Here is a 25,067-nt window from a genome sequence, read left to right on the forward strand (position 1 = left end):
TTTCATTTATTCTTCTCGTACCCACTTAAGCCCCCATGTTGCATCACCACTTCCTCATATCAGGGAGATCATATGATAGTTGTCTTTCTCTGCTTGACTTATTTCGCTAAGCATGACATGTTCTAGTTCCATCCATGTTGTCGCAAATGGCAAGATTTCATTTCTTTTGATGGCTGCTAAGCATTCGCCAAAAATGTGTTTCCTGGTTTGAATCTGAAATGAGAAAAGATGAATTTATGCCTGTCAGCAATATTTCAATTAAAGTTTTTGTGTTTTTAAAAGACAGATATTGTTTCCAATTTTGCAGGTTAGTAACTAAGTTCTTCTGTTGTTGTTTTTGTTATTAGTATTTCAAAATCATAACAACTCTGCAATCCAGCTGGACTTTGAAGGGAGTAAGAAAAATATAGAACCCATAGAACTGCAGCAAGAGCACAAAGATTATAAAGTATTTTGAGCAGATGGGGGCAAAGCGATACTTTCCTGAGCTGTAGAAGGAATTGTCTGGTAGTGAAGATAAAACACAAGTCAAATCAGATTCATCCAATCAGCAGCAGTGATCTTCTTGCTGGCCTTGCCATAACTGGACACAAACCACACCATGGTTTTCATAATATTTATGTCATCTTTCCCTTTGTCAAAAAATACATATTTGCCATCCAACAACTCAGTCATGGCAGTGCAGATGAAAAACTGGGAACTCTCTGTGTTGAGTCCAACATTTGCCACAGACAAGATCCCAGGACCCATGTGCTTCAGGATGAAATTCTCATCATCAAATTCCCCTCATAGATGGACTTGCCACCAGCGTCATGATGGCGTGTGAAGTCACCAACTAGGCACAGAAATCCCAGAATAATCCTATGAAAGCAAGATCCTTTAAAACCAAACTCTCTCCCCCGTGCTTAGAACATGAACATTCTCTGCTGCTTTTGAAACTTTGTCCCAAGGGCTCACTGTCCATGACAATGTCGAACATGGTGGGGTTGACCATAGCTGGGAGACACAGGTGGCTCCCGGATTTGGCAATTGCAAAGCCTGTAACTAAGTTCTGAATCAAGTCATACATTTCAAGATTACAACTGGAACTTGGAAATAAGTTGTCTCCATGTTTAATATTATGCACAATAAGTAAACCCATGTATGGATTTATAGGAAGCCAGTGTATATGAGTGTATGATTTTCTCCATAAGTAATATTCAGTCCCATTGAATAACCTAGTTCTATGATTAAACATAGGCAAATGAAATAGTATAGACAAAGATTTCTTGATTGCTAACAACGGCATTCCAGAAATAATTCACATTGGTTTCCATTCAGTTAGAAATAAAATCAGGATTGGTTTAAAGGGAAAATATTAGGTGAATCAATAGCAAGGTTGCAATGATAACAATGATAACAAATAATGTTTTTGTTAGAAATAAATTTACAGAAGAAGCAGAAATCCAGGAGATGATTATGAGGAAGATTTTATGCCTTACACCTTAAACGGGCAGCCCTTCATAAATGTTTCAGTGTTTTTTTTAAAACCAAAGACTTTTATACTTAAATGAGAAAACAAGTAAAGAAGAAAGAATATTTATCTTGAATGGCTGCTTTACAATCTCTGTAAACACTCAAACACCTATTTCATTGTGGCAAAGAACATTGGTCATATACTAGATCAGAGTGGTTTTCTCAACATAGCCTTGTGTTTAATCAAAATGAAATGACTAATGCTATTATGTGGCCTTTTGAAAATAAAAGACACAAAGGCATGCTAATGGCTTTTGTTTTAATAATTTTATAGTAATAATTTTATCTCTCCAATATAAGAAATGAGTAAAAATAGCAAGACCCTTACCCCTTCATATATGATCAATATCCGCTTATGGGAATCAAGGTTATTGGCTGCTTATATAACAGAGAGTGTACATTAGTGCCCTGGCACTCAGTTTTGTGACCAGTTATATCATTTTAAGTTTAGATGCTTTTGAAGTAAGTAATAGCAGAAGATCAAACAGCTGGGAAATCAGCACGCAGAGAGAAAAAGAGCATAGCTGAAAAGTGAACTTATAAATGTTACTGGAGGAACTGAGAGAAGGTTGCTGAGAAGTAAAGATCCAGCGTACTTTAGTAAATACAACCTATATGAAAAAATGTCTACAAAATGTTCACAACTATTTTGGACATATATCTACTACCTCACACCTCTTACCTTTCTCCCTGATTTTTCTCTGACATGTTAAATAAAACTATTGAATGGATATGATTCATAACCTCTGAGCTTACTAGGTTCGGAAAATGGAACACACAATGTACTATATCTTAATAGGCACAGTATGTATGAAAATTGTGCATTGAAATGGTGGTTGTTATATTCAGTTTAATAAGTAGGTAGCAAAATTGTGATTTTGATGAATTTCTCCGTGGGAAAAAAATGGAATACTGGAATTACTGCATTTTACACATTGTTTTCTTTTTCCATTTTAACCAAGCAGGAGGGTTTCTAAGGCCTCAGTAGGTTACTTTGGTTCACATTAACCTGACATTGCATTTTTTAAATTCATATTTTAATGGTAGTTGTATAAATAATGCAGTAACTTCCAGCAATCAGATTACATTCTTATTCTGTCATTTAAGCATTGTATATTAAAATAATAAAAACAACTTTTATACAACATGTTTATTCTGTTCTTCAAAGCAGAATTTCTTCCACATCTTTCCTAGTGCCTTGTGAAGAAGAGGTGGTTAATATATATTATTTTATTTATATATATATAATTATTTATATATATTATTGATAGAGTATATGATCAATGAAGTAGAGTTCAAGAGTAGTTTTTGTGATCTGGCCACTTTAATGACACCAGGTACTAAGAAAAAATGTATAGAGAGGAAAAAGTTTGTGATGTTATATAATTATAATGCCAATATAAAGGAAAGGTAGGATATACTGGATGTACATATTTTTCTCTACTCAGGAAAAAAGATAGAGTTTTATTTATTTTATATTCAGGATTATAAAATCCAGCTGTGTTAGAGGCTTTAAGTCTAAAAGTTATATTTATCCTTTCTGCTTAATTAAGGTAGATCACACTGTATATGTACATACTTAAACAACATAAAGCACTCACATTTGTTAACAACCACCTTAAAACATTTTTACAAGGGGCACCTGGGTGGCTCAGTGGGTTAAGCCTCTGCCTTCAGCTCAGGTCATGATCTCAGGGTTCGGGGATAGAGCCCTGCATCAGGCTCTCTGCTCAGCAGGGAGCCTGCTTCCTCCTCTCTCTCTGCCTGCCTCTCTGCCTACTTGTGATCTCTATCTGTCAAATAACTAAATAAAATCTTTAAAAAAAATTTTTTAGAAGATGGTATATAAAATAAAAAGGATAGATAGATTTATATCTATAGGATAGATGGATTTATAACTATCTATCTTTCTATCTATATCAACTTGTATATATGAATTGTGAGTTAAAAGTCACGAAAAAAGGATATGTACTGAATATTCAGGAAATACTTTCAGTCCCTTCTCCATGTGAGATATGCTTGTAGTGGATTTTCTTCCTTTCTAGTCTTACCAGATACTGAATGAAGATTTAAGTTTTTCTTCCACGTTACCATAATCCTCACGATCATTCAGGACCCTATCTTTCCTTACTTTGGGACCTAGAAGAATCTTGGGACATTGAAGTTAGATGCCCATGTGGGCAGTTCAGATGGGACTCACCAAGATCTCAGGGCATGCATTCCACTTTTCTGGATGATGCACAAACACCAGTCAGTAGGATCAGCTGAACAGTTGAAGTAGCTACTCAGTATGACCAACATTGTATGGCAAGATCAGTGTCAGTCCTGCATTCAAACAGTTCTTTGATACTGATAAGAGATGGCAAAGGAAATGAGTTGAGGGGATTCTCAATGCTGACTTTGTGGTCCATCCGGATGGACAGACCTTATCTCTGGTTCCAGAAACCTCTATGGAAGTTTAGATCATGCATTTCCTTTGCCAGAATCAGTAATACTTACTAGGTCATCTAGGAGTTTAGCTAATCTGTTTACTTTTAATTATCTTCCAAATCTGTTGTTCTGACATCAAGTTAATTTGCTACATTGTCCTTGATTCTTGATTTTTTTTCAAATAAATATAGTTTATCTAACTTTTTAGGTTTGGCTTTTAGAAATATTATTTTTAACGTAAACTTCAACACTTATTTTTAAAAGTAAAAACTAGGGCTGCTGGGTGGGTTAAACGTCTGCCTTTGGCTCAGTCATGATCCCTGAGTTCCAGGCCTGAGTCCCTCATTGGGCTTCCTGCTCAGCAGGGAGTTTGCTTTTCCTTCTACCCTTTACCCTGCTTGTGTTCTCTCTTCCTCCCTCTCTCAAATGAATAAATAAAATCTTTAAAAAAGAAAAAAAATTAAAGCTACACATTTAATTCTTTTCTCATTGTATTTACTTATGAGAAACTTTATTTTTTCAAGTTTTTAATCTCAATTCTAGTTAACACACAGTAAAATATTAGTTTCAGGTGTAGAATTTAGTAGTTGATCACTTGCAACACCCAGTGCTCATAACAAGTGCCCTCCTTAATACCCATTACCTGTTTAACAATCCCTCCCATCTCCCCTCCAAAAACCCTCAGTTTGTTCTCTAGTTAAGAGTCTGTCTCCTGGTTTGCCTATCTCTCTCTTTTTTTTCCCCTGTGTTCATCTGTTTTGTTTCTTAAATTTCACATATGAGTGAAATCATGCTATTTGTCTTCCTCTGACATATTTTGCTTAGCATAATACATTCTAGCTCTATCCACATTGCCATATGTCTTTGACAAAGAAAAAGTTCACTTACAAGAAGTAGAGACATATTAATATTTTACCTATAATTTCACATAGGCACTATGTTTATGCTGGAAATTCAATGCAGAGCAGGTCCCTGCCATCACAGAGCTTATCATCTAGTAAAACCTAGGACATGGACAAGGACTTTAAGAATAGCTTTTTGTGATCCCTAAAATGTTTTAAGAGAGTGAGAATAAAATCATCATAAGACCACCAGGTCTAGCTGGTGTATTTACCATAGAGGTTACTAGAGTTTAATGGGTATTTTAGAAAATCTTAAAAGTTTTATTCTTGTAAGCACATCCTCTGACAGCCAGATGTTGAAAGTGTTTTATTCTCTTTTAAAGGAAATCATACAGACACCTAAGAGTAAAACATTTTACTCTAAAAAATCTGTCTTTAGATTTCTCCCACCATAAGAACATTTTTTGCCATTTTTCATTAAGGAACAAAGCTTTTGATGAACTTTTGAAATCTTGGGGAGGTTAATTTCCCTCTATACTATCAGTCATTGTTTGAAGATTTAATTTTTATAAAAATAACAGTCGTCTGCAAAAGTCTTTGCTACTTAGATTACAGTTTTAATATCTACTTGAGCACTACAATTTGTGGATCACATAGATGACAAATTATAGTTTTGTCTTTTCTGTGGAATTTTACACAAAGCGTCTTGAATGGTCCAAGTTTCATATTAAAAAGGTCTTGATACGTGAGGATGCATGACTAAATGTTTATATATTGCATTAACAAAGGAGTAGCATCAAACATAAGTTTTATCGATAACATGTGGCTGATAAGTCATGGTCAACAGAAATTAAAGATAGTGTTTTAGGAAATATGCTGAACAGTTTTTTTTTTTCATTAATTCATTATTTTAACTATTCATACAACAAATGCTTAGTAAATGCCTATAATGTGTCACTCTCTCTCTTATGGGACCTGGGAGGAAAGCAGAGTTTAACTTCCTGCTTTTCTGGAGCTCACATTACAGTGCAGGAGACAGATAATAAAGTGAATTAAATGTATTCATCAAATAATTTATCAAATAATTAAATGTATTCATCAAAAAATTCTTCAACAGAATTTTTGAAGCAAAAGAAACAGGACAAAGGAACAGTCTATATAGAAGTAAATGGTGCTATTTTAAACAGAGTGACCATTGGAGTATTCTTTAAGGATGTTAACACTTGAGCAGAAAGCTCTAGGGTATGAGGAGAGCTGAGGAATGGGTGTTCCAAAGAGAGGGACAGCAAGTATAAGGGCCTTGAGATAGAAGAAAACTTGATAAATCAAGAAAAAGCAAGAAAGCCAGCATAGTGGAAGAGAGTTGGCACCATGAAAATAAGAGTTGATTAGGTCAGAATCGTGACTGGAGTCCACACAATCCTGGACCTTGCCACCATAAGATAAGGTCTTTGGATTTATTCTAAGTAAATTTGGAAGCTTCTGCGGGGTTTGGGAAGCATGAAATAATCTGACCTTGTCTTAGAAAGATTACTCTGTTTCCTAGAATGAAGGAAAGGGAAGTAGTAGAACTGTCATACTATATTTAGAATTACAGTAGCTCAGGGTATCATCTTGTATAAATTTAAGAATGCAGTAAGGACTGTGCAGATACTGAAATAAGAAAGCATCTAATTTCAAATCTGCCTATCAAAATGAAGCTCATGATCTGTGAATGCTGTTTAACTGAACCAGCATAATTTATTTACGTACAGTGAGCCCAGGGTATGTATCACAGCAGAAGGGCTGGAGAAAGATGCCTTAGGATCTTGTAGTATCTCAAGAATGCTCCACCATGGCCAAGATAAAAAATGATTATTAATTTTAATAAATAATTATTGAAGTTGCAATTTATAATATTTTCTTCTAAGGCTTTTTTTTAGAAAAGAATGAGGAGTCATCAAGAGAAATCTTAAGTTTTGTTTTGTTTTGTTTTTCTTATTGGGGAAAATAGATTCTGAGTGCCTGTTCAAAGGATATGGTACACTTTTACACAAAATATAAAGATAAAATGATTATGTATAATATATAATAATATAAATAATATAATGTAATATGTTAATATACTAATTTAATAAAATATTATATATATATTTTTTTCCATGGTGTATAAATCTCATTTCACTATTGAATTACCTGACCTGTCTATAGCTCCACATCCTTAAATTGAGGATAAGAATTCCACCTACTTACATAGTGGTTGTGACAATAAAGTGAGTTAGAACATGTTGCTCCAGGAAAGCTAGCCCATTCTTATAACCACTAAGCATATCACAGTGATTTACAGAGAATTAATATGATTCATTTTATAGCCAGAGTTTTGTTTTATTTAAATTAGAACTTGATACACAACAAAATAATGAAGTGACAGGAAAAAAAAGACTGTCTTTGAGACATTCAGGAAGATTCCCTATGAACTCTGAGATAATGTCGTTATAATGTGTGGCAAACTTCTTTTGAAGTCCTTTAAAATTGTAAACTCTTGCTTGCATTACATCACTCTACATATGATGCAGGTGTCTTTGGTTGCATATATGACTTCTAGTCTAGAAGAGTAATGCCAAATGCTCATGTTTTAAACATAATGAGAACGAATTTTAGAAGGTAAGGTTAGAGGATTTTTGTAACCCACTTTTTCAGTATGGTCAACTTTTACTGGGTCTTAGGTTGATATATTTCTTTAATTGGATTTTTGAGGGTCCCAGTGTCAAAGTGTTGCTGGAACATAAAATTTTGATAAAACACCTACTGGGTGTTTTATCCATAGCAGCTGTAGGTTGAAGGAGAGATAACAAAACCAGGTCTGTGAGGCTAGAGCAGGTGCTGGTGTCCAGGAAGGTCTGTAGCAGTGGCACCTGTTGTCCAGCCCACACCAAGTTCCCACTGATGAAGAGAACTGGAATGACAGACAACACACTGACAAAAGAATTTGAATACTTTCATGCAGAAGCAGAAATACTTTTGGGCCAAAGATATAGCTTGAAATCCGTTTGGCTTGTTTAACAGCTTACATTATTTTCTTATGTAAAGAAAGGTCTGAAGAAAAACCTCTAAACATATTCAAGTGCAGAATTAGAAGCTGCATACTCCCCAAAACCTACTCATTATATGGGCCATTTAAAGGAGACATAGAGTTATTGAAATTCCCATTTATGTTGACAGAGGCATGTGGAGTGGAAGATAAACCACAAAGTTAAAGATCTCATAACCAGAAAGTTAAAGACCTCATTTCATTCATCCATCGTCTGGTTAACAGCAATTTGTCCCCTCTTTCTTTCTGGAGCATCATTTCTTTGTATCTGTTCTTAGAGCCTCAGTGCCATTAGCTACAAAATTAACTTCAGTTCTGCTCCTAGGATGATCTCTGGTCACTCCCATATCTATTTCGTGTCTCTAAATTGGGTAGGAATTCTGTAACTTTGTAATTGTTTCCGAGGAACATTTCACCCTTTTATCCAAAGCCATTAGTAAATAAAACAACCTATTTGTGAGCCAGATCCAAAGTTTAGTTCTTATTTTTCCACAAGACTTTGGTTCTGTTCATCCCTTGGACTATCTTCTCAACCAAGTAAGTGGCTTTATACTTCAGCAAGCACTATCACAGTCATATTGCCTTTTCCACCAAGTTAGTTAAAATTGTTTCACTCCAGAATGTTGAGGAGAACTAGGCTGTGTTTGTGGCTAATGTATTTATTTCCCAGACTTCAAGGAACTTTAGCTTCTTAAACTGAATCTCATTAGAAAAATAATGTACAATGTTGTTTATTTTAGTATAGCAATTACTCTAATTGAACACATATTTAATGGTATTTCCAGTTACCTTGACTTTCTTTAGATAATTTTATGTATAAGAACATTATTATAAATAATGGAGAAGAATGTGGTATATATCAAAATAAGTAGCCACAATACAGTGGTATACATATACTGTATATATATAACACTATATTATATACCATATGTATCATTGGGTTATAGCATTGGAATAGGCATTGGGATTTATATTGTTACTTTATTACCTTACAAAATAACTTGAATATAGAAAACAGGAACACATCTATAATGAGTAATTAAATGCATGAATACATTTTCAGTCTATAAAGGAATAATATAATGGAAATTGTATTTTCTATTTCCAACAGTGACCCTCAGATTATTCTGGCCATGCTTTATGCAGCACATCTGAGAACTGTTTTCATGAAAGCATTAGTTGATGAATGTCTGCTGACCTAGAATTAATGCTTATTATTGAATTAATGGTATATTGTGTGCCATGCATACATACATAATCAGCCAAAGACATTGATTCTTCCATGCTAAATGTTCAAAAAGCTTTATACAAGAATCAATATTGATTTTTTCAGGTGCAATCTAGAGCAAATTTCTTGATTGTGAAAGACTATTTTTCAAAGAGACTCACAAAGCTCCTAGTTTCTTCTAATATATTGGCTGCAATAATCTCAGCTCAGAACCAGTTATTTGAAGAATATTGGCTGCCAGAGGTTGTTGCTTCTAACAGTGGGTTTACATTGATCTCAGTTTTGTTTAAAATACTTGTGAACTGGAAATTTATTTATGCTTTCAATACCCTCAGATAAATGGCCATGCTGGGAAGATAGTGTAGATTGCTGAGAATTACCTAAAATAGATTCAGGGAGAAGACTTACTAAGTTTTGCCACATATATGGTGTTCAACATGTCATTTCATGATCAAATACAGGAATGAATCCTACTAAATTACTAATTAGTTGTCTTAACTGTTTTATTTCATATATATATGGATATATATAATATATAAATAATTAAATATAAAATATAAAATAAACTATATATATTCCAGACGACAAAAAATACGAAACTCATCTTTAATTATTTTCACCATATTCTTCATCAAGACTAGAAACTTGTCAAATAAAGTTTCCATTTAATATAATCAATGTTATAGAATAGAGTATCTAATATGGATTATAAGATTCAGAGTACAGATGGGCAAGTATGCCATTCTAGTCAATGGAAAAATTTATTGCTGAGAGTGTCTTTATAATGAAATTCAATTACTTCAGTTCTAAAGTTATTATAACCCAAATCCAAAGAATGGAATTGTGATTTGTATCTAAGTGACACCAAAATAAAAGTGGATAATCTATGATAATAATAATAATAATAACAATAATGTAGTAAAGAATATTTTAAAATTGGATCCCCAATGCAGTAGAATTGCTCTTATGCCAAGTGCATCACAAAATTCTCTCTATTTTTAGGAAGCCCTAGATGACTCATATATTATTCTTTTTGGCTATAGTAACACTCCTCTTTCTTTCATGTTTTCATTATGTGTCAGGCATTCTACTAAAAGCTCCACATAGCATTTAATCTGCACAGTAACTCTACAAAATATATCTTCTGAAGAAAACTGAGGCTCCAAGAGATGAAGTAGATTATAGTCTCAAATAGGAAATTACAAACTGGAACTCAAAGTTGATCTTTCACCCTTTCTTTAATAGCACTATTCTTTATAACACTTTCATATTTACTGAAAAATTGAGATGATGGTAGGGAAGTATTCATATATCCCATACCCAGTTTTCCTTATTATTAATACAGGAGATATTTGTTATAATTAATGAACCATATTGTTATATTATTATTAACCTGTCTACAGTTTGCTTAGATTTGTGTAGTTTTTACTTAATGTAATTTTAATATTTTTGTTGCAGGATCCCATTTGGTATATACAGTACATTAGTTGTCTTGTTTCTTTGGACTTTTCCTGGCCATTGTAGTTTCTCAAATTTACTTTGTTTCTGATGTCCTAGATGGTTTTGAGGGGCACTGGTCAAGTATTTTGTAGAATGTCTCTCAAATGGGATTTGTCTGATATTTCTTATGATGAGACTCAAGTTACTTGTAATTTAGAAGAAGACTAGAGATGTAACATGTCATTTTAGTTATATCATATCAAACATATATATACTATCAAGATGAGCTATGACTAATAATATTATTCTTGATTTCTTGGCCAAGATAATTTTTCTCAGGTTTCGCTACTATAAAATCGCTATTATTTCTCCTTTGCATTATCTACACTTTGGACAGAAGTCACTGTGCAGAGTCTAGCTCAAAAGATGAGGAGATTGCTCTCTTTTCTTGAGGGGGTATTCATATAAATTAGTAGGAATACCTATATGGGAGAATTATTTATGTTAGCTGTAGGTTTATGTGCTTTATCAAGTTGAGGTATTCTCTAGTTCTACTTTGGAAAGACTTTGTCATAAATGGGTGTTAGATTTCATCAATGCTCTTTCTGTACAAATAAATGTGATCAGATTATTTATCTTTTTCTTAGTCAGTGGGTTACATTAATTGATTTAAAAATGTTGAACCAGTCTTGCCTGCCAGCAGTAAATCCCACTTGGTTGTAGTGTGTAATTCTTTTTACACATTGTTATATTTGATTTGCTAGTATTTTATTGAGGATTTTTACATTTCCATTCACAAAAATATATATCTACAGTATAAGAGAGAGAATCTTTAGCAGGCTTCATGTCCAGCATGGAGCCCATGGCAGGGTTTCATCTCACATCCCTGAGATCATGACCTGAGCCAAAATCAAGAGTTGGACACTTAACCAACTGAGTCACATTGGATAAGACTCAAACTCTTTTCTCTTGCTAAATCTTTATTTTTAAAAAATTTTTAATGAATCTTTATAACTGAGGATTCTCAGCATGTTTTAAATGGTTACTTTTCTCCACCCCTACCACCACCACTACCAGAAATATGAGGGATTTTCTTGGTCCTTTACCATGAGATTTTGAAAGGGTTCTCAGGAATAAAATTGACAGAAGTGTGGATTGCCTCAAGACTGCAGTTTGCAGGAGTTTCTCCTCTTACTCTAGTCTACATTCCAACTCCAATAATTCATCAAAGTTACTTTTAAGGTTTCCTAACAGTTATGGCTTTTGTGGCATGTGTTCCTGTAATCTGAGCTCAGCTGTACTAACCTTTATTTTCCCTTTTCTTCGGCAGCATAATGGCTTGTCTTGTGATTTCTATTTTCTGATTGGTGCAAGAGAAGTGGCTCATTTTTAGTTTTTTTTCAGCTCTTATTATACTACTTAAGTACAATACTAATATTCCTTAAGTAATACCTTTCAAGTTCTTTATATATTATGGCTGAAATTAGAAGTCGAATTCTTTATTCTTAATCATTATGCTGTCCTATAATGGCTTACAAACTTTATCATGCTCCAGAATTTCCTAGAGAACTTGTTAAAACTGAAAATATTGGGCACCACTTTTCAAGGTTTTTAATTAAGAAGGCTTAGGGTAAGGCCCAAGGATTTCCATTTCTTACAGGGCCCCAGTTAATGCTGATGCTACTGATCCATGGACCACACTTTGAGAAACATTGCTCTATTTTAGTAGCTGCTCTTATTTAAATTCTATCCATATGAGTCAAGTTACCATGAAAATGGATGTCCTGTCCAACCTGCTTCCTGTGTTTGACTATACTGTTATTGCTGAATTATTGAAATCATCCTTATTTCTTTGTTATCCTTGCCACATTTCCCATTACATTTTGTTTGTTTGTTTGTTTTCTGGTTTGCTGAAGGAAAATTTTAGCGCTGCCCGTGTTTTTTGTTTTTTGTTTTTTTTTTTTAATGTTACCTTGCTGAGTTTTTGTTATATAAAGCTATTATTACTTGTGAAACAAAATCCAATTCTCAGAATTTGAAGTCCCAAACCCATTTCAGAGAAGTAATGTGGTATATAATTTTTCTGTGCAGAAAAATATTTATGTATGGGTCTATTGTAGTCCATAAGATGCTTTTTTAAACTAGGATGCTTGGAGCACCTGGGTGGCTCAGTTGACTAAACACCTGACTTTTGATTTTGATTCAGATCATGATCTCAGAGGCATGAATTTGAGCATGGAGTCTACTTGAGATTCTCTCTCCTTTCCCTCTCCCTCTGCATCTGCTTCCCACTTGTTTGTTCTCTTTCTCTCTCTCAAATAAGTAAAGCAGTCTTTAAAAAATAAACTAAGGATGCCATCAAATTTTATTTTATACGAGTATCTATAGTCTCATTATTCAGACAATTACATAGTACTCCATTTTATGAATGTGCCATAATTTAGTTAACATTTTTGTACATGAACTTTAGGCCATTTAGAACGCTTCCTACAAAACAATGTAGCACTTGACATTTGTTTACACAAGTCTCTCTTTTCCCATAATGGTGTTATTGTGGTATAAATTCCTACAGATAGAATTTTTGAGTCAGAGGGCATATACAATTATCTGCACTAATTAACAATATAAACAATAGTTTGAGAATAACACCAATTTCCTTTCCTATTGCCAAAAAAAAATGTTACAAATTTTTGAACTTTGCAAATTTGGAGACTTATTGTATGAGTAAGTATAGACAAAGAGTTTGGATAGATACAATTTTTAGGCCTGAAGTCTTATATTTTACGGTCTTCTGTGTTCTACATCTCTCCCTCTCTCTCTCTCTCTCTCTTTTTAATATTTTATTTATTTATTTGAAAGACAGAGCTCACAAGTAGGCAGAGAGGCAGGCAGAGAGAGAGAGGAGGAAGCAGGCTCCCTGCCAAGCAGAGAGCCCGATGTGGGGCTCCATTCCAGGACTCTGGAATTATGACCTGAGCCGAAGACAGAGGCTTTAACCCAATGAGCCACCCAGGCACCCCCCTCTCTCTCTCTTAATCTCTCCCTCAGTACCTATCTCTCTAAAGCCCTCTCTCAATGTCTTTCTCAATCCCTATCCCCTCACCTTGATATTATGAGATGTGTATAATTGGTTGGGAATGTAACATTTTATCTGACCTTTATTAGTGTATTGGATCTCACTCTTTTAGAGAGAACTTGAAAAGTGTTTATGAATGACTTGGTGCCTTTGCTTTCTACCTTGATAAGGGTATGCTTTGTTTCTATCACTTAAAACTGTTCACCTTGGCACTCTCATCCCTGAAAGGCACACAAATGTGTCTCTTAGTTAATTTAAATTTTAGACCTCAGGCAAAAGAGCTTACTTTATCAAAGTTGCTTTTCTTTCCACGTATTTGCCATCTAGCTTCAGTGTAATTTTAGATTTACATTGTAGAACTTTGTTGAAAGTGGCAAAGAATATCTCATACACATCAACTTCATGAAAAATTTCCCTTCATCTAGGGCCATGTTTTTCACGTGCTTTGTTTCCTGTATCTATAATTACTTAAATTGGTTTTCCTATAATATTTGAGTTTTTGTATCTATATCTATAACTCCTTTATCTATAATTACTTAAATTGGTTTTCCTATAATATTTGCATTTTTGTCACTCATAACTTGATTGTCTTCACTAAGCCAATGTCACATTTTAAGTTGTATTATTTGTTATTATTATCTTTAACCCAAAAAGCATCTGGAACTCCAGTTTTCATATCTGTACTCCCGGTTGGCAGGAGGGACTCCTTGTACTTTTTTCGTAGTGTGGTCCATTGTGCTCCTTGAGATGCTCTAGGGATGATCTAGTTTCACATTGTCTTGTGTATCTGCATACTTGGCTGTTCTTCAGATGCCGCACCAGAGGGTCTTAAAAGTAGAAACTGGGTCAAGAATGATATGCATACATTAATCTATTTTAAATTGTGGTTTTCATATCTTCCTCATTGATTATGAGAAATCTTTGACAAATTTTATATATTAATATTTTATTATGTTTAAAAAATATTTTCCTCAATATGTTATCTTTTAATTATCTCTCTATTTTTTTTATAAGAGAAGTTTTAAATATTTATGTACTCAAATGTGCTAATCTTTTCTTTTGGGTTCTGGTTTTTGCATCAGCCTTAGAAAGGCATTACCATATTTGTAACAAACTTTAAAATGTTTTCTACTCCTTTAAAAAAAAACTGTTCATTTACTTATTTAAATAGACTTTATTTTTTTAGAGCACTTTTAGGTTTACTACAAAATTAAGTGGTAAGTACAAAGAATTCCTATGTATCTCCTACCCTCCCCAAATACCAGTGTTTCACACCTGGTAGGTATATTCATTACAGTCAGTAAACCTACATGACACATGACTATCACCCAATGTCTGAACTTCATATTAAGGTTCACTCTTGGTGTTAATTATTCTGTGGGTTTCAACACATATATAATGACTTTTAGCCACCACTGTAATACCATGTAGATTAGATTCAATGCCCTAAATATCATCTGTGCTCTACCTATTTATCCACCCTCCCCTTTAACTGTAAAATCTTGATGACGTGGTCTATACAGCTGATATACCTTCAGCTGGAACTAAAGGCTTAAACCTTGTAGACTCTGATAACTCTCTAGGAATTTGACATAAATCCCCCTGGTTTTAGGAAAACTTAAAGTTAAAACCAAAATTTATTTCTGCTTGACACAGCCAACATCTATAATGGGTTCAATCAAAACTAAATCCAGTTGACTGAGAATTGTATCCTTATATTTCCAAGTTAGCTTTCAGAGTCATAGTACTTTGTCAGGGGAGCTTTGACATTGTTTACTAAAATTTTTTTAAAAATTTATTAGAATAGTTGCCTTTTTTTTTTTAATTTAAACTTTATTTTTTCAGTGTTCCAAGATTCATTGTTTATGCATCACACCCAGTGCTTCATGCAATATGTGCCCTCCTTAATACCCACCACCAGGCTCACCCAACACCCACTCCCACCCCTTCAAAACCCTCAGTTTGTTTCTCAGAATTCACAGACTGTAATGGTTCATCTCCCTCTCTGATTTTCCCCAACTCCCTTCTCCTCTCCTTCTCCCAATGTCTGCTGTAGAATTTTTTCTTTTTTTTTGTTCATTTTTTTTATTAACATATAATATATTATTAGCCCCAGGGGTACATATCTGTGAATCACCAGGTTTATACACTTCACAGCACTCACCACAGCATATATCCTCTCCAATGTCCATAACCCCACCACCCTCTCCTTACTCCCTTCCCCCCAGCAACCCTCAGTTTATATGATAGTTGTATTTCTCCGATTGACTTATTTTGCTAAGCATAATACCCTCTAGTTCCACCCACATCATTGCAAATGGCAAGATTTCATTTCTTTTGATGGCTGCATAGTATTCCATTGTATATCTATACCACATCTTCTTTATCCATTCATCTGTTGATGGGCATCTAGGTTCTTTCCATAGTTGGGCTATTGTGGACATTGCTGCTATAAACATTCAGGTGCACATGCCCCTTTGGATTACCACATTTGTATCTTTAGGGTAAATACCCAGTAGTGCAATTGCTGGGTCATAGGGTAGCTCTATTTTTAACTTTTTGAGGAACATCCATGCTGTTTACCAGAGTGGCTACACCAACTTGCATTCCCACCAACAATGTAGGAAGGTTCCCCTTTCTCCACATCCTCGCCAGCATCTGTCATTTCCTGACTTGTTAATTTTAGCCATTCTGACTGGTGTGAAGTGGTATCTCATTGTGGTTTTGATTTGTATTTCCCAGATGCCGAGTGATGTGGAGCACTTTTTCATGTGTCTGTTGGCCATCTGGATGTCTTCTTTTCAGAAATATCTGTCCATGTCCTCTGCCCGTGACTGGTTTATTTGTTCTTAGGGTGTTGAGTTTGATAAGCTCTTTATTGATTTTGGATACTAGTCATTTATCTGATATGTCGTTTGCAAATATCTTCTCCTATTCTGTTAGTTATTTTTTGATTTTGTTAACTTTTCCTTTGCTGTGCAAAAGCTTTCGATCTTGATGAAGTCTCAATAGTCCATTTTTGCCATTGTGTCCCTTGCCTTTGGCGATGTTCCTAGGAAGATGTTGCCATGGCTGAGGTCAAGGGGATTGCTGCCTTCTCCTCAAGGATTTTGATGGATTCCTTTCTCACATTGAGGTCCTTCATCCATTTGGAGTCTATTTTCGTGTGTGGTGTAAGGAAATGTGTGGTGCAAGCTTCACTTTTCTGCATGCAGCTGTACAATTTTCTCAACATCATTTGTTGAAGAGACTGTCTTTTTTCCATTGGACATTCTTTCCTGCCTTGTTTAAGATTAGTTGACCATAGAGTTGAGGATCTATTTCTGGGCTCTCTGTTCTGTTCCAATGATCTATGTGTCTGTTTTTATGCCAGAACCATACTGGCATGACAGCTTTGTATTAGAGCTTGAAGTCCAGAATTATGATGCCACCAACTTTGGCTTTATTTTTCAATATTGCTCTGGCTATTCAAAGTTTTCTCTGGTTCCATATAAATTTTAGGATTATTTGTTACATTTCTTTGAAAAAAATGGATGGGACTTTGATAGGGATTCCATTAAATGTGTAGATTGCTTTAGATAGCATAGACATTTTCACAATATTTTTTCTTCCAATCCAGGAACACGGAATGCTTTTCCATTTCTTTATGTCTTCCTTAATTTCTTTCATGAGTACTTTATAGTTTTCTAAGTATAGATTTTTTGCCTCTTTGGTTAGGTTTATTGCTAGGTATCTTATGGTTTTGGGTGCAATTATAAATAGGATTGACTCCTTAATTTCTCTTTCTTCTGTCTTGCTGTTGGTGTAAGGAAATGCAACTGATTTCTGTGCATTGATTTTATATCCTGACACTTTACTGAATTCCTGTACAAGTTCTAGCAGTTTTGGAGTGTAGTCTTTTGGGTTTTCCACATATAGTATCATATCATCTGCAAAGAGTGATAGTTTGACTTCTTCTTTGACAATGTGGATGCCTTTTATTTCTTTTTGTTGTCAGATTGCTTAGGCTAGGACTTCTAGTACTTTGGTACTACAAGTGGTGATAATGGACATCCCTGCTGTGTTCCTGACCTTAGGAGGAAAAGCTCTCAGTTTTTCTCCATTGAGAATGATATTTGCAGTGGGTTTTTCATAGATGGCCTTTATGATATCGAGGTATGTGCCCTCTATCCCTATATTTTGGAGGGTTTGATCAGGAAAGGATGCTGTACTTTCTCAAATGCTTTTCAGCATCTATTGAGAGTATCATATGGTTCTTGTTCTTTCTTTTACTAATATAGTGTATCACATTGATTGATTTATGGATGTTGAACTAACCTTGCATCTCTGGAGTAAATCCCACCTGGTCGTGGTGAATAATCCTTTTAGTGTTCTATTGGATCCTCTTGGCTAGTATTTTGGTGAGAATTTTTGCATCTGTGTTCATTAAGGATATTGGTCTATAATTCTTTTTTTTGATGGGATCCTTGTCTGGTTTGAGGATCAAGGTAATGCTGGCCTCGTAAAATGAGTTAGGAAATTTTCCTTCCATTTTTAATTTTTGGAACAGTTTCAGGAGACTAAGTATTAATTTTTCTTTAAATGTTTGATAGAATTCCCCTGGGAATCTATCTGGCCCTGGGCTCTTTTTTGTTGGGAGATTTTTGATGACGGCTTCAATATCTTTACTGGCTATGGGTCAGTTCAGGTTTTCTATTTCTTCCTGGTTCAGTTGTAGTAGTTTATATGTCTTTAGGAATGCATCCATTTCTTCCAGATTGTCAAATTTGCTGGTGTATTGTTGCTCATAATATGTTCTTGTAATTGTTTTTATGTCTTTGATGTTGGTTGTGATCTCTCCTCTTTCATTCATGATTTTATTTATTTAGGTCCTTTTCCTTTTCTTTTTGATAAGTCTTGCCAGTGGTATATCAATCTTATTAATTCTTTCAAAGAACCAGCTCCTAGTTTTGTTGATTCATTCTATTGTTTTTTTGGTTTCTATTTCATTGATTTCTGCTCTGATCTTTTCTTATTTCTCTTCTTCTGCTGGGTTTAGGCTTTCTTTGTTGTTCTTTCTCCAGCTCCTTTAGGTGTAGGGTTAGGTTGTGTATTTGAGACCTTTCTTGTTTCTTGAGAAAGTCTTGTACTGCTATATATTTTCCTCTCAGGACTGCCTTTGCTGTGTCCCACAGATTTTTAACCATTGTGTTTTCATTATTATTTGTTTCCATGAATTTTTTCAATTCTTTAATTTCCGGGTTGACCCATTCATTCTTTAGAAGGATACCGTTTAGTCTCCATGTATTTGGGTTCTGTCCAAATTTCCTCTTATGGTTGAGTTCTGGCTTCAGAGCATTGTGGTCTGAAAATATGCAGGAAATAATCCCAAACTTTTGATACCGGTTAAGACCTGATTTATGACCCAGGATGTGATCTATTCCGGATAATGTTCCATGTGCACTAGAGAAGAATGTGTATTCTGTTGCTTTGGGATGGAATGTTCTGAATATATCTGCGATGTCCATCTGGTCCAGTGTGTCATTTAAGGCCTTTATTTCCTTGTTGATCTTTTGCTTGGATGATCTATTCATTTCAGTGAAGGGAGTGTTAAAGTCCCCTACTATTATTTGTACTCTTGTTGAGGTGTGCTTGTTGATGTGTTTCTTCGATTTTGTTATTAATTGGTTTATATAGTTGGCTGCTCCCATGTTAGGGGCATAGATATTTAAAATTGTTAGATCTTCTTGCTGGACAGACCCTTTGAATATGATATAGTGTCCTTCTTCATCTTTTATTATAGTCTTTGGCTTAAAATATAACTGATCTGAAAAAAGGATTGCTACCCCAGCTTTCTTCTGATGTCCATTAGCATGGTAAATTGTTTTCCATCCCCTCACTTTAAATATGGAGGTGTCTTTGAGTCTAAAATGAGTTTCTTGTAGGCAGCATATTGATGGGTTTTGTTTTTTATCCATTCTGATACCCTGTGTCTTTTGGTTGAGGCATTTAGCCCATTTACATTCAGGGTAACTGTTGAGATATATGAATTTAGTGCCATTGTATTGTCTGTAAGATGACTGTTACTGTATATTGTCTTTGTTCCTTTCTGATCTACTACTTTTAGGGTCTCTCTTTGCTTAAAGGACCTCTTTCAATATTTCCTGTAGAACTGGTTTGGTGTTTGCAAATTCTTTCAGTTTTTGTTTGTCCTGGAAACTTTTTATCTCTCCTATTTTCAATGATAGCCTAGCTGGATACAGTATTCTTCGCTGCACATTTTTCTCATTTAGTGCTCTGAATATGCCATGCCAGTTCTTTCTGGCCTGCCAGGTCTCTGTGGATAAGTCTGCTGCCAATCTAATATTTTTACCATTGTATGTTACAGACTTCTTGTCCTGGGCTGCTTTCAGGATTTTCTCTTTGTCGCTAAGACTTGTAATTCTTACTATTAGATGATGGGATGTGGATCTATTCTTATTGATTTTGAGGGGTGTTCTCTGCACCTCCTGGATTTTGATGCCTGTTCCCTTTGCCATATTAGGGAAATTCTCTACAATAATTCTCCCCAATATGCCTTCTGCTTCCCTGTCTCTTTCTTCTTCTCCTGGAATCCCAATTATTCTAATGTTGTTTTGTCTTATGGTATCACTTATCTCTCAAATTCTCCCCTCGTGGTCCAGTAGTTGTTTGTCTCTCTTTTGCCCACCTTCTTTATTCTCTGTCATTTGGTCTTCTCTATCACTAATTCTTTCTTCTGCCACATTTATCCTGGCAGTAAGAGCCTCCATTTTTTATTACACCTCATTAAGAGCTTTTTAAATTTCAATTTGGTTGAAGCCCCTTCTGGAGAAATAAAAGATTATTCTCCAAAAAGGGCTTTTATTTCTCCAGACAGGGTTTCTCTAATATCTTCCAGGCCTTTTTAAGCCACCTTGAGAATCATCATTCTGAACTCTAAATATGACATATTACCAATATTCATATTGATCAGGTCCCTGGCCTTTGGTACTTCGGTGAGTTTTTCTGCCTTATCATTTTATCCAGTTAAGAATATATGAAGGAGGGAATAAAATAGTAACGGGTGACAAAGATCCCAGGAAAATATGCTTTAATCAAATCAGAAGAGACTGCAAATTGTGGGGGGATGAAAGCGGGTAAAATGAAGTTCAGGGGGAAAAAATTTAAAAATGAAAAATATAAAAAATGAAATATATATATATATATTAGACTAGTGAATAGAACAGGGTCACCCACTTAATTTTGGGAGTATTTTGGTCTCTTAGAAGAAATTACCTTCCAAAATTTTAAAGGGTGAAAAACATATACGAGGGTAAACACAATGAAGGGACAGAATATGTTTATAAAGATGAAAAATTATTTTTTAAAAATTTCTAAAAAAGGAGTGGATAAGATAAATTGGTTGGGAGAATAAAGAAAAAGGAAGTGGAGAGAATTTGTTCAGGCTGGAGATTAGAACAAAGCCCTGTGCTAGATTTAGGGTATATTTTGATCTATTAGAAGAAGTTGTATCCCAATGTTTTTTAGAAGAAAAATAATCTTACGTGTATACAAAAAATAAAGTTAGATACAATGAAGCATAAAATATGAGTATAATGGGGCACCTGGGTGGCTCAGTGGGTTAAGCCTCTGCCTTCAGATCGTGTCATGATCTCAGGGTCCTAGGATCAAGCCCCACATCTGGCTCTCTGCTCAGCAGGGAGCCTGCCTCCCCATTCTCTCTCTGACTGCCTCTCTGTCTACTTGTGATTTCTGTCTGTCAAATAAATAAATAAAATTAAAAAAAAATATTGGAGTATAATAATGAAGATTCAAAAAAGATTTTTTTTCTTATGAAATGTATTATTAAGATAAACGCATTAAAAAATTTTAAAAGAGGGGCGCCTGGGTGGCTCAGTGGGTTAAGCCACTGCCTTCGGCTCAGGTCATGATCTCGGGATCCTGGGATCAAGTCCCACATTGGGCTCTCTGCTCGGCAGGGAGCCTGCTTCTCTCTCTCTCTCTCTCTCTCTGCCAGCCTCTCTACCTACCGGTGATCTCTGTCAAATAAATAAATAAAATCTTTAAAAAAATTTTTTTTAAAAGAGGAAAGGGTAAGAGTTAAAAAAAATTAGCAGAAGAAAAAAATTTAATTAATTAATTGATTAACTTTACAAGACTAAAGAATCATTGGGAGAAAGCCATGAATTCCATGCTTTGCTTTCTCCTCCTCTGGAATTCCACTGTTCTCCTAGGTAAGTGAAATTGGTCTTGGCTGGATTTCTTGTTGATCTTCTGGGGAGGGGCCTGTTGTAGTGATTCTCAAGTGTCTTTGCCAGAGGTGGAATTGCACGGCCCTTACCAGGGGCCAGGCTAAGTAGTCCACTGGGGTTCAGTTTTGGGAGCTTTTGTTTCCTGAACACTTTCTGTAGGGTTTTGGAGGATGGGAGTGGAAATGGCGGCCTCCTAATCTCTGGCCCAAAGGAGCAGAGAGCCTGGGGCCCCACTCCTCAGTGCAACCTTGGAGAAAAATGCTCCATCACTCACATCACCCTTGCCTCCAGCTGCACTCTGAACTCACCCAGCCTGTGACCAAGCCTCTCTGTCTCTGGCACACAGCCCTGCCTAGAGTCTCTTGGGCGGAGAGGGGTGTCTCCCCAGATCTTGTGGGTCTCTCTTCACAGAGCAGTGTCCTGTGCCACAGATCACAATTTTAGGTAACCCTGAATTGAGAGCTCACTCCTTGGCTCTGTTTTTGTAGCCAGTTTCCCTGCTCTAATATCTGTGAGCTCTGTGACACTCAAGATACCCCTGACCCTTCTGTGACCCCATGGGACCTGAGACTGCGCTGTCCCCACGTGGGCTTCACCCCGGCTTAGCCTCTGGAGCCATGTCCCTCAGTGGAGCAGACTTTTAAAAGTTCTGATTTTGTGCTCTGTTGCTCTGCCACTTGCTGGGAGTGGTCTATCTTCCTGTCTCTTTGAATTCACTTCTCCGCCGGTCCTACCTTTTAGGAAGTAGTCGATTTTCTGTTTCTAGAGTTGCTGCTTCTCTTCTCTTCAATCTCCTGTAGGTGTTTGGAATGGTTCAATAAGCTATCTAGCTGATCTCCTGCTACCAGATATTATCTCAGCCTGCTACTTCTCTGCCATCTTGACTCCTCCTCCCCTCTGTGGAATTTTTAAGAGAACAAAGCAAAAAAAAAAAAAAATTATTTTCTTAATAGTTCAGAGATTTTCTTTTTTTTTATTTTAAAAATTGTTTAATATATTCAGTTAGCCAATATATAGGACATCATTAGTTTTTGATGTAGTGTTGAATGATTCATTATCTGGAAATAAAGCCATAGGTTTGTCATATTAACATAAGATAAAAAAAAAAATTGTGTGTAAATTTGAACTTCTTTTTAGATGACTATTTAGATTTTTGCTGAGCAGTACGCTTTTCATACCATTTGTCTTGATAAATATTTGTTCTTTTTTTAATCTAGTATAAGAAGGAAAATAAGCCTTTCAAAAACAAAATCTATTTAAAGTTTTTCTCATTCTAGTCTTAATTTTCCTCAAGATCAATGCTATTGCTCAAAGGTTCCTGTATTCAAGTGAATTATTATAAACTATACATATTTAAAATACATCAGTATGTGTAAGTAAATTAAAGGCTAAAATTATAAAATTCAAATTGCCTAAGGTTCCTGATACATAGAACTCTTTAGCCATGACATGAGTCTAAAGATGTGCTATTTGAAAATTGGAAACTGGAGATGTCAAAGTGGAAATTTACTTAATTTATGTAGCTTAAACATTAGTTCAGTGACATTGAGTGTAATACCCTGTTTCCATCTTTTATGCAACCTAGTCCAAGGCCATATTTTAAAAATATATAGATCATCCTGGAGTTAAACCTTTTTCATGCCTCATTTATCCATTTCTGATTTGTGAGGATTCAATTGCTGATGCCTTAAAATCAGAAAGGAGGCATTTCAAAATACTTTCAAACATATAGTTAGTAATTGAGGATAGTCAGTTTAAATGTAGGCAGTGGTTAATATGTTCTCAGAATTAAGGTGCTCTTTAAAAAATGATTCCCTTTTTGGGGCCTTATCAAATACAGAACTGATTAAGCAATCAAACTCCGCTCTAGTTTCAGAGCAAAATGTTAGCCATTCTGCCACTCATTCTTTCTTTTATTACACCTCATTATTGTCTCTTTAGATTCTTTCTTTCTGTTCCGAATGATTTCCTACCTTATGGCCATCGAAGGAACATAGTGGAAGGGTAAAGAATTAATTAAAGTTCTAATGGTGCAATTAGTAGTAAGTGTGAACTGTTAAAGCATTTCCTCAGATGTTTTATAGCTTGTGGGACATCATCTTCACCTCAGCCGATGAATACTGACCACCTGTTATCTATTACCATAACATTATACAAGCAGACAGACAGAAAGCAATCTGGTCTCCAGTGATTGGACTGCTGAAGCAATTGACAGGCAGTTTCCACAAAGGTAAACTGTGAAAGCTAAATGAGATGGTAAATAGAAAGTCAGGCAGGTGTTTAATGGAGAAATACTATTAAAACAATGCAGAAGTTGTAAAATGAATGTATTGTTTATGCATATTTTTATGGTATTCAGTTTCATTCAGTGTTTGAAGACAGTAACTTTAAAACCAATATTCTATGTCATACAGTTGTAATTACCTGTATGAACGTAAAACTCGAGTCAGGAAGCATATTGCACTTAGAGAAAGTTGTAAAGGAAGTTTGTTGGGGCTAAACCAGTCTTGGTTTAAAATGAAAAAAGTGGGTGGTGATGCTTCACATTGCATCTTTCTTAAACTTGATAAAATAAATAAAGAGAAAATAAGTTAACTTAAAAGGGAAAGCATAATTTGGCAGATTTCATTGAATTAAGGCTATTTGTTGCTTTAATGTCCTACAAGATTTCTTCTGGATGCTGAATAACACAGAATTTCTAATATGACTTGTTCAATTATTGATTTGTTGCTTATCTGTTCTCTAGGAAAGTCAGATGAAGATCAGCATGACAGTATTTATAGGCTGCATCTCATCTGTGGGATGTAATCCATCTTCGTTAAGTTCAGTAAAAGTGATAGATGGCATTTGGCAGTGTAATGATGTGATCACTCTACCAGTGCCTCTTTAAATCATAAGCTGTTGCTTTCTGTTGTGTAGATATTTAATCAGTTATACACCCCATTACTGATTTAATTCAGAATGTCAGTGGCAGTTGAATAATGTGAGTATTTGTATATTAATATCATATTGTATTAATGCTCCCTTCATTTAAGTGTGCCATTCATTTGAAAATCATAAACTGTTGCTTCATGGGTAGAATAAATTTAATCGAGATGTTAGGCATCTAACACCTTCAGTGTTTTAATTCAGCATGTCAGTGAAAAAATATGTTCCTTTATATCTCTGTTTGTATTTTTCTGACTCGATGGATTATTTGATGAAATCAGCACTT

The 25,067-nt window shown here is 35.1% G+C and overlaps 1 protein-coding gene and 1 pseudogene across 1 annotated transcript in view; one reads left to right on the plus strand and one right to left on the minus strand.

Annotated features, from left to right (window-relative positions):
• The window catches only part of LRP1B (LDL receptor related protein 1B), a 2,002,169-nt gene that overhangs the window by 1,594,862 nt on the left and 382,240 nt on the right, over positions 1 to 25,067 (plus strand). The gene's annotated exons all lie outside the window — the stretch shown is intronic.
• Positions 529 to 994, minus strand: LOC132013343 (peptidyl-prolyl cis-trans isomerase A-like; annotated as a pseudogene).

This window comes from Mustela nigripes, chromosome 3, assembly GCF_022355385.1.
Source record: "Mustela nigripes isolate SB6536 chromosome 3, MUSNIG.SB6536, whole genome shotgun sequence".
Classification (NCBI taxonomy): Eukaryota; Metazoa; Chordata; class Mammalia; order Carnivora; family Mustelidae; genus Mustela; species Mustela nigripes.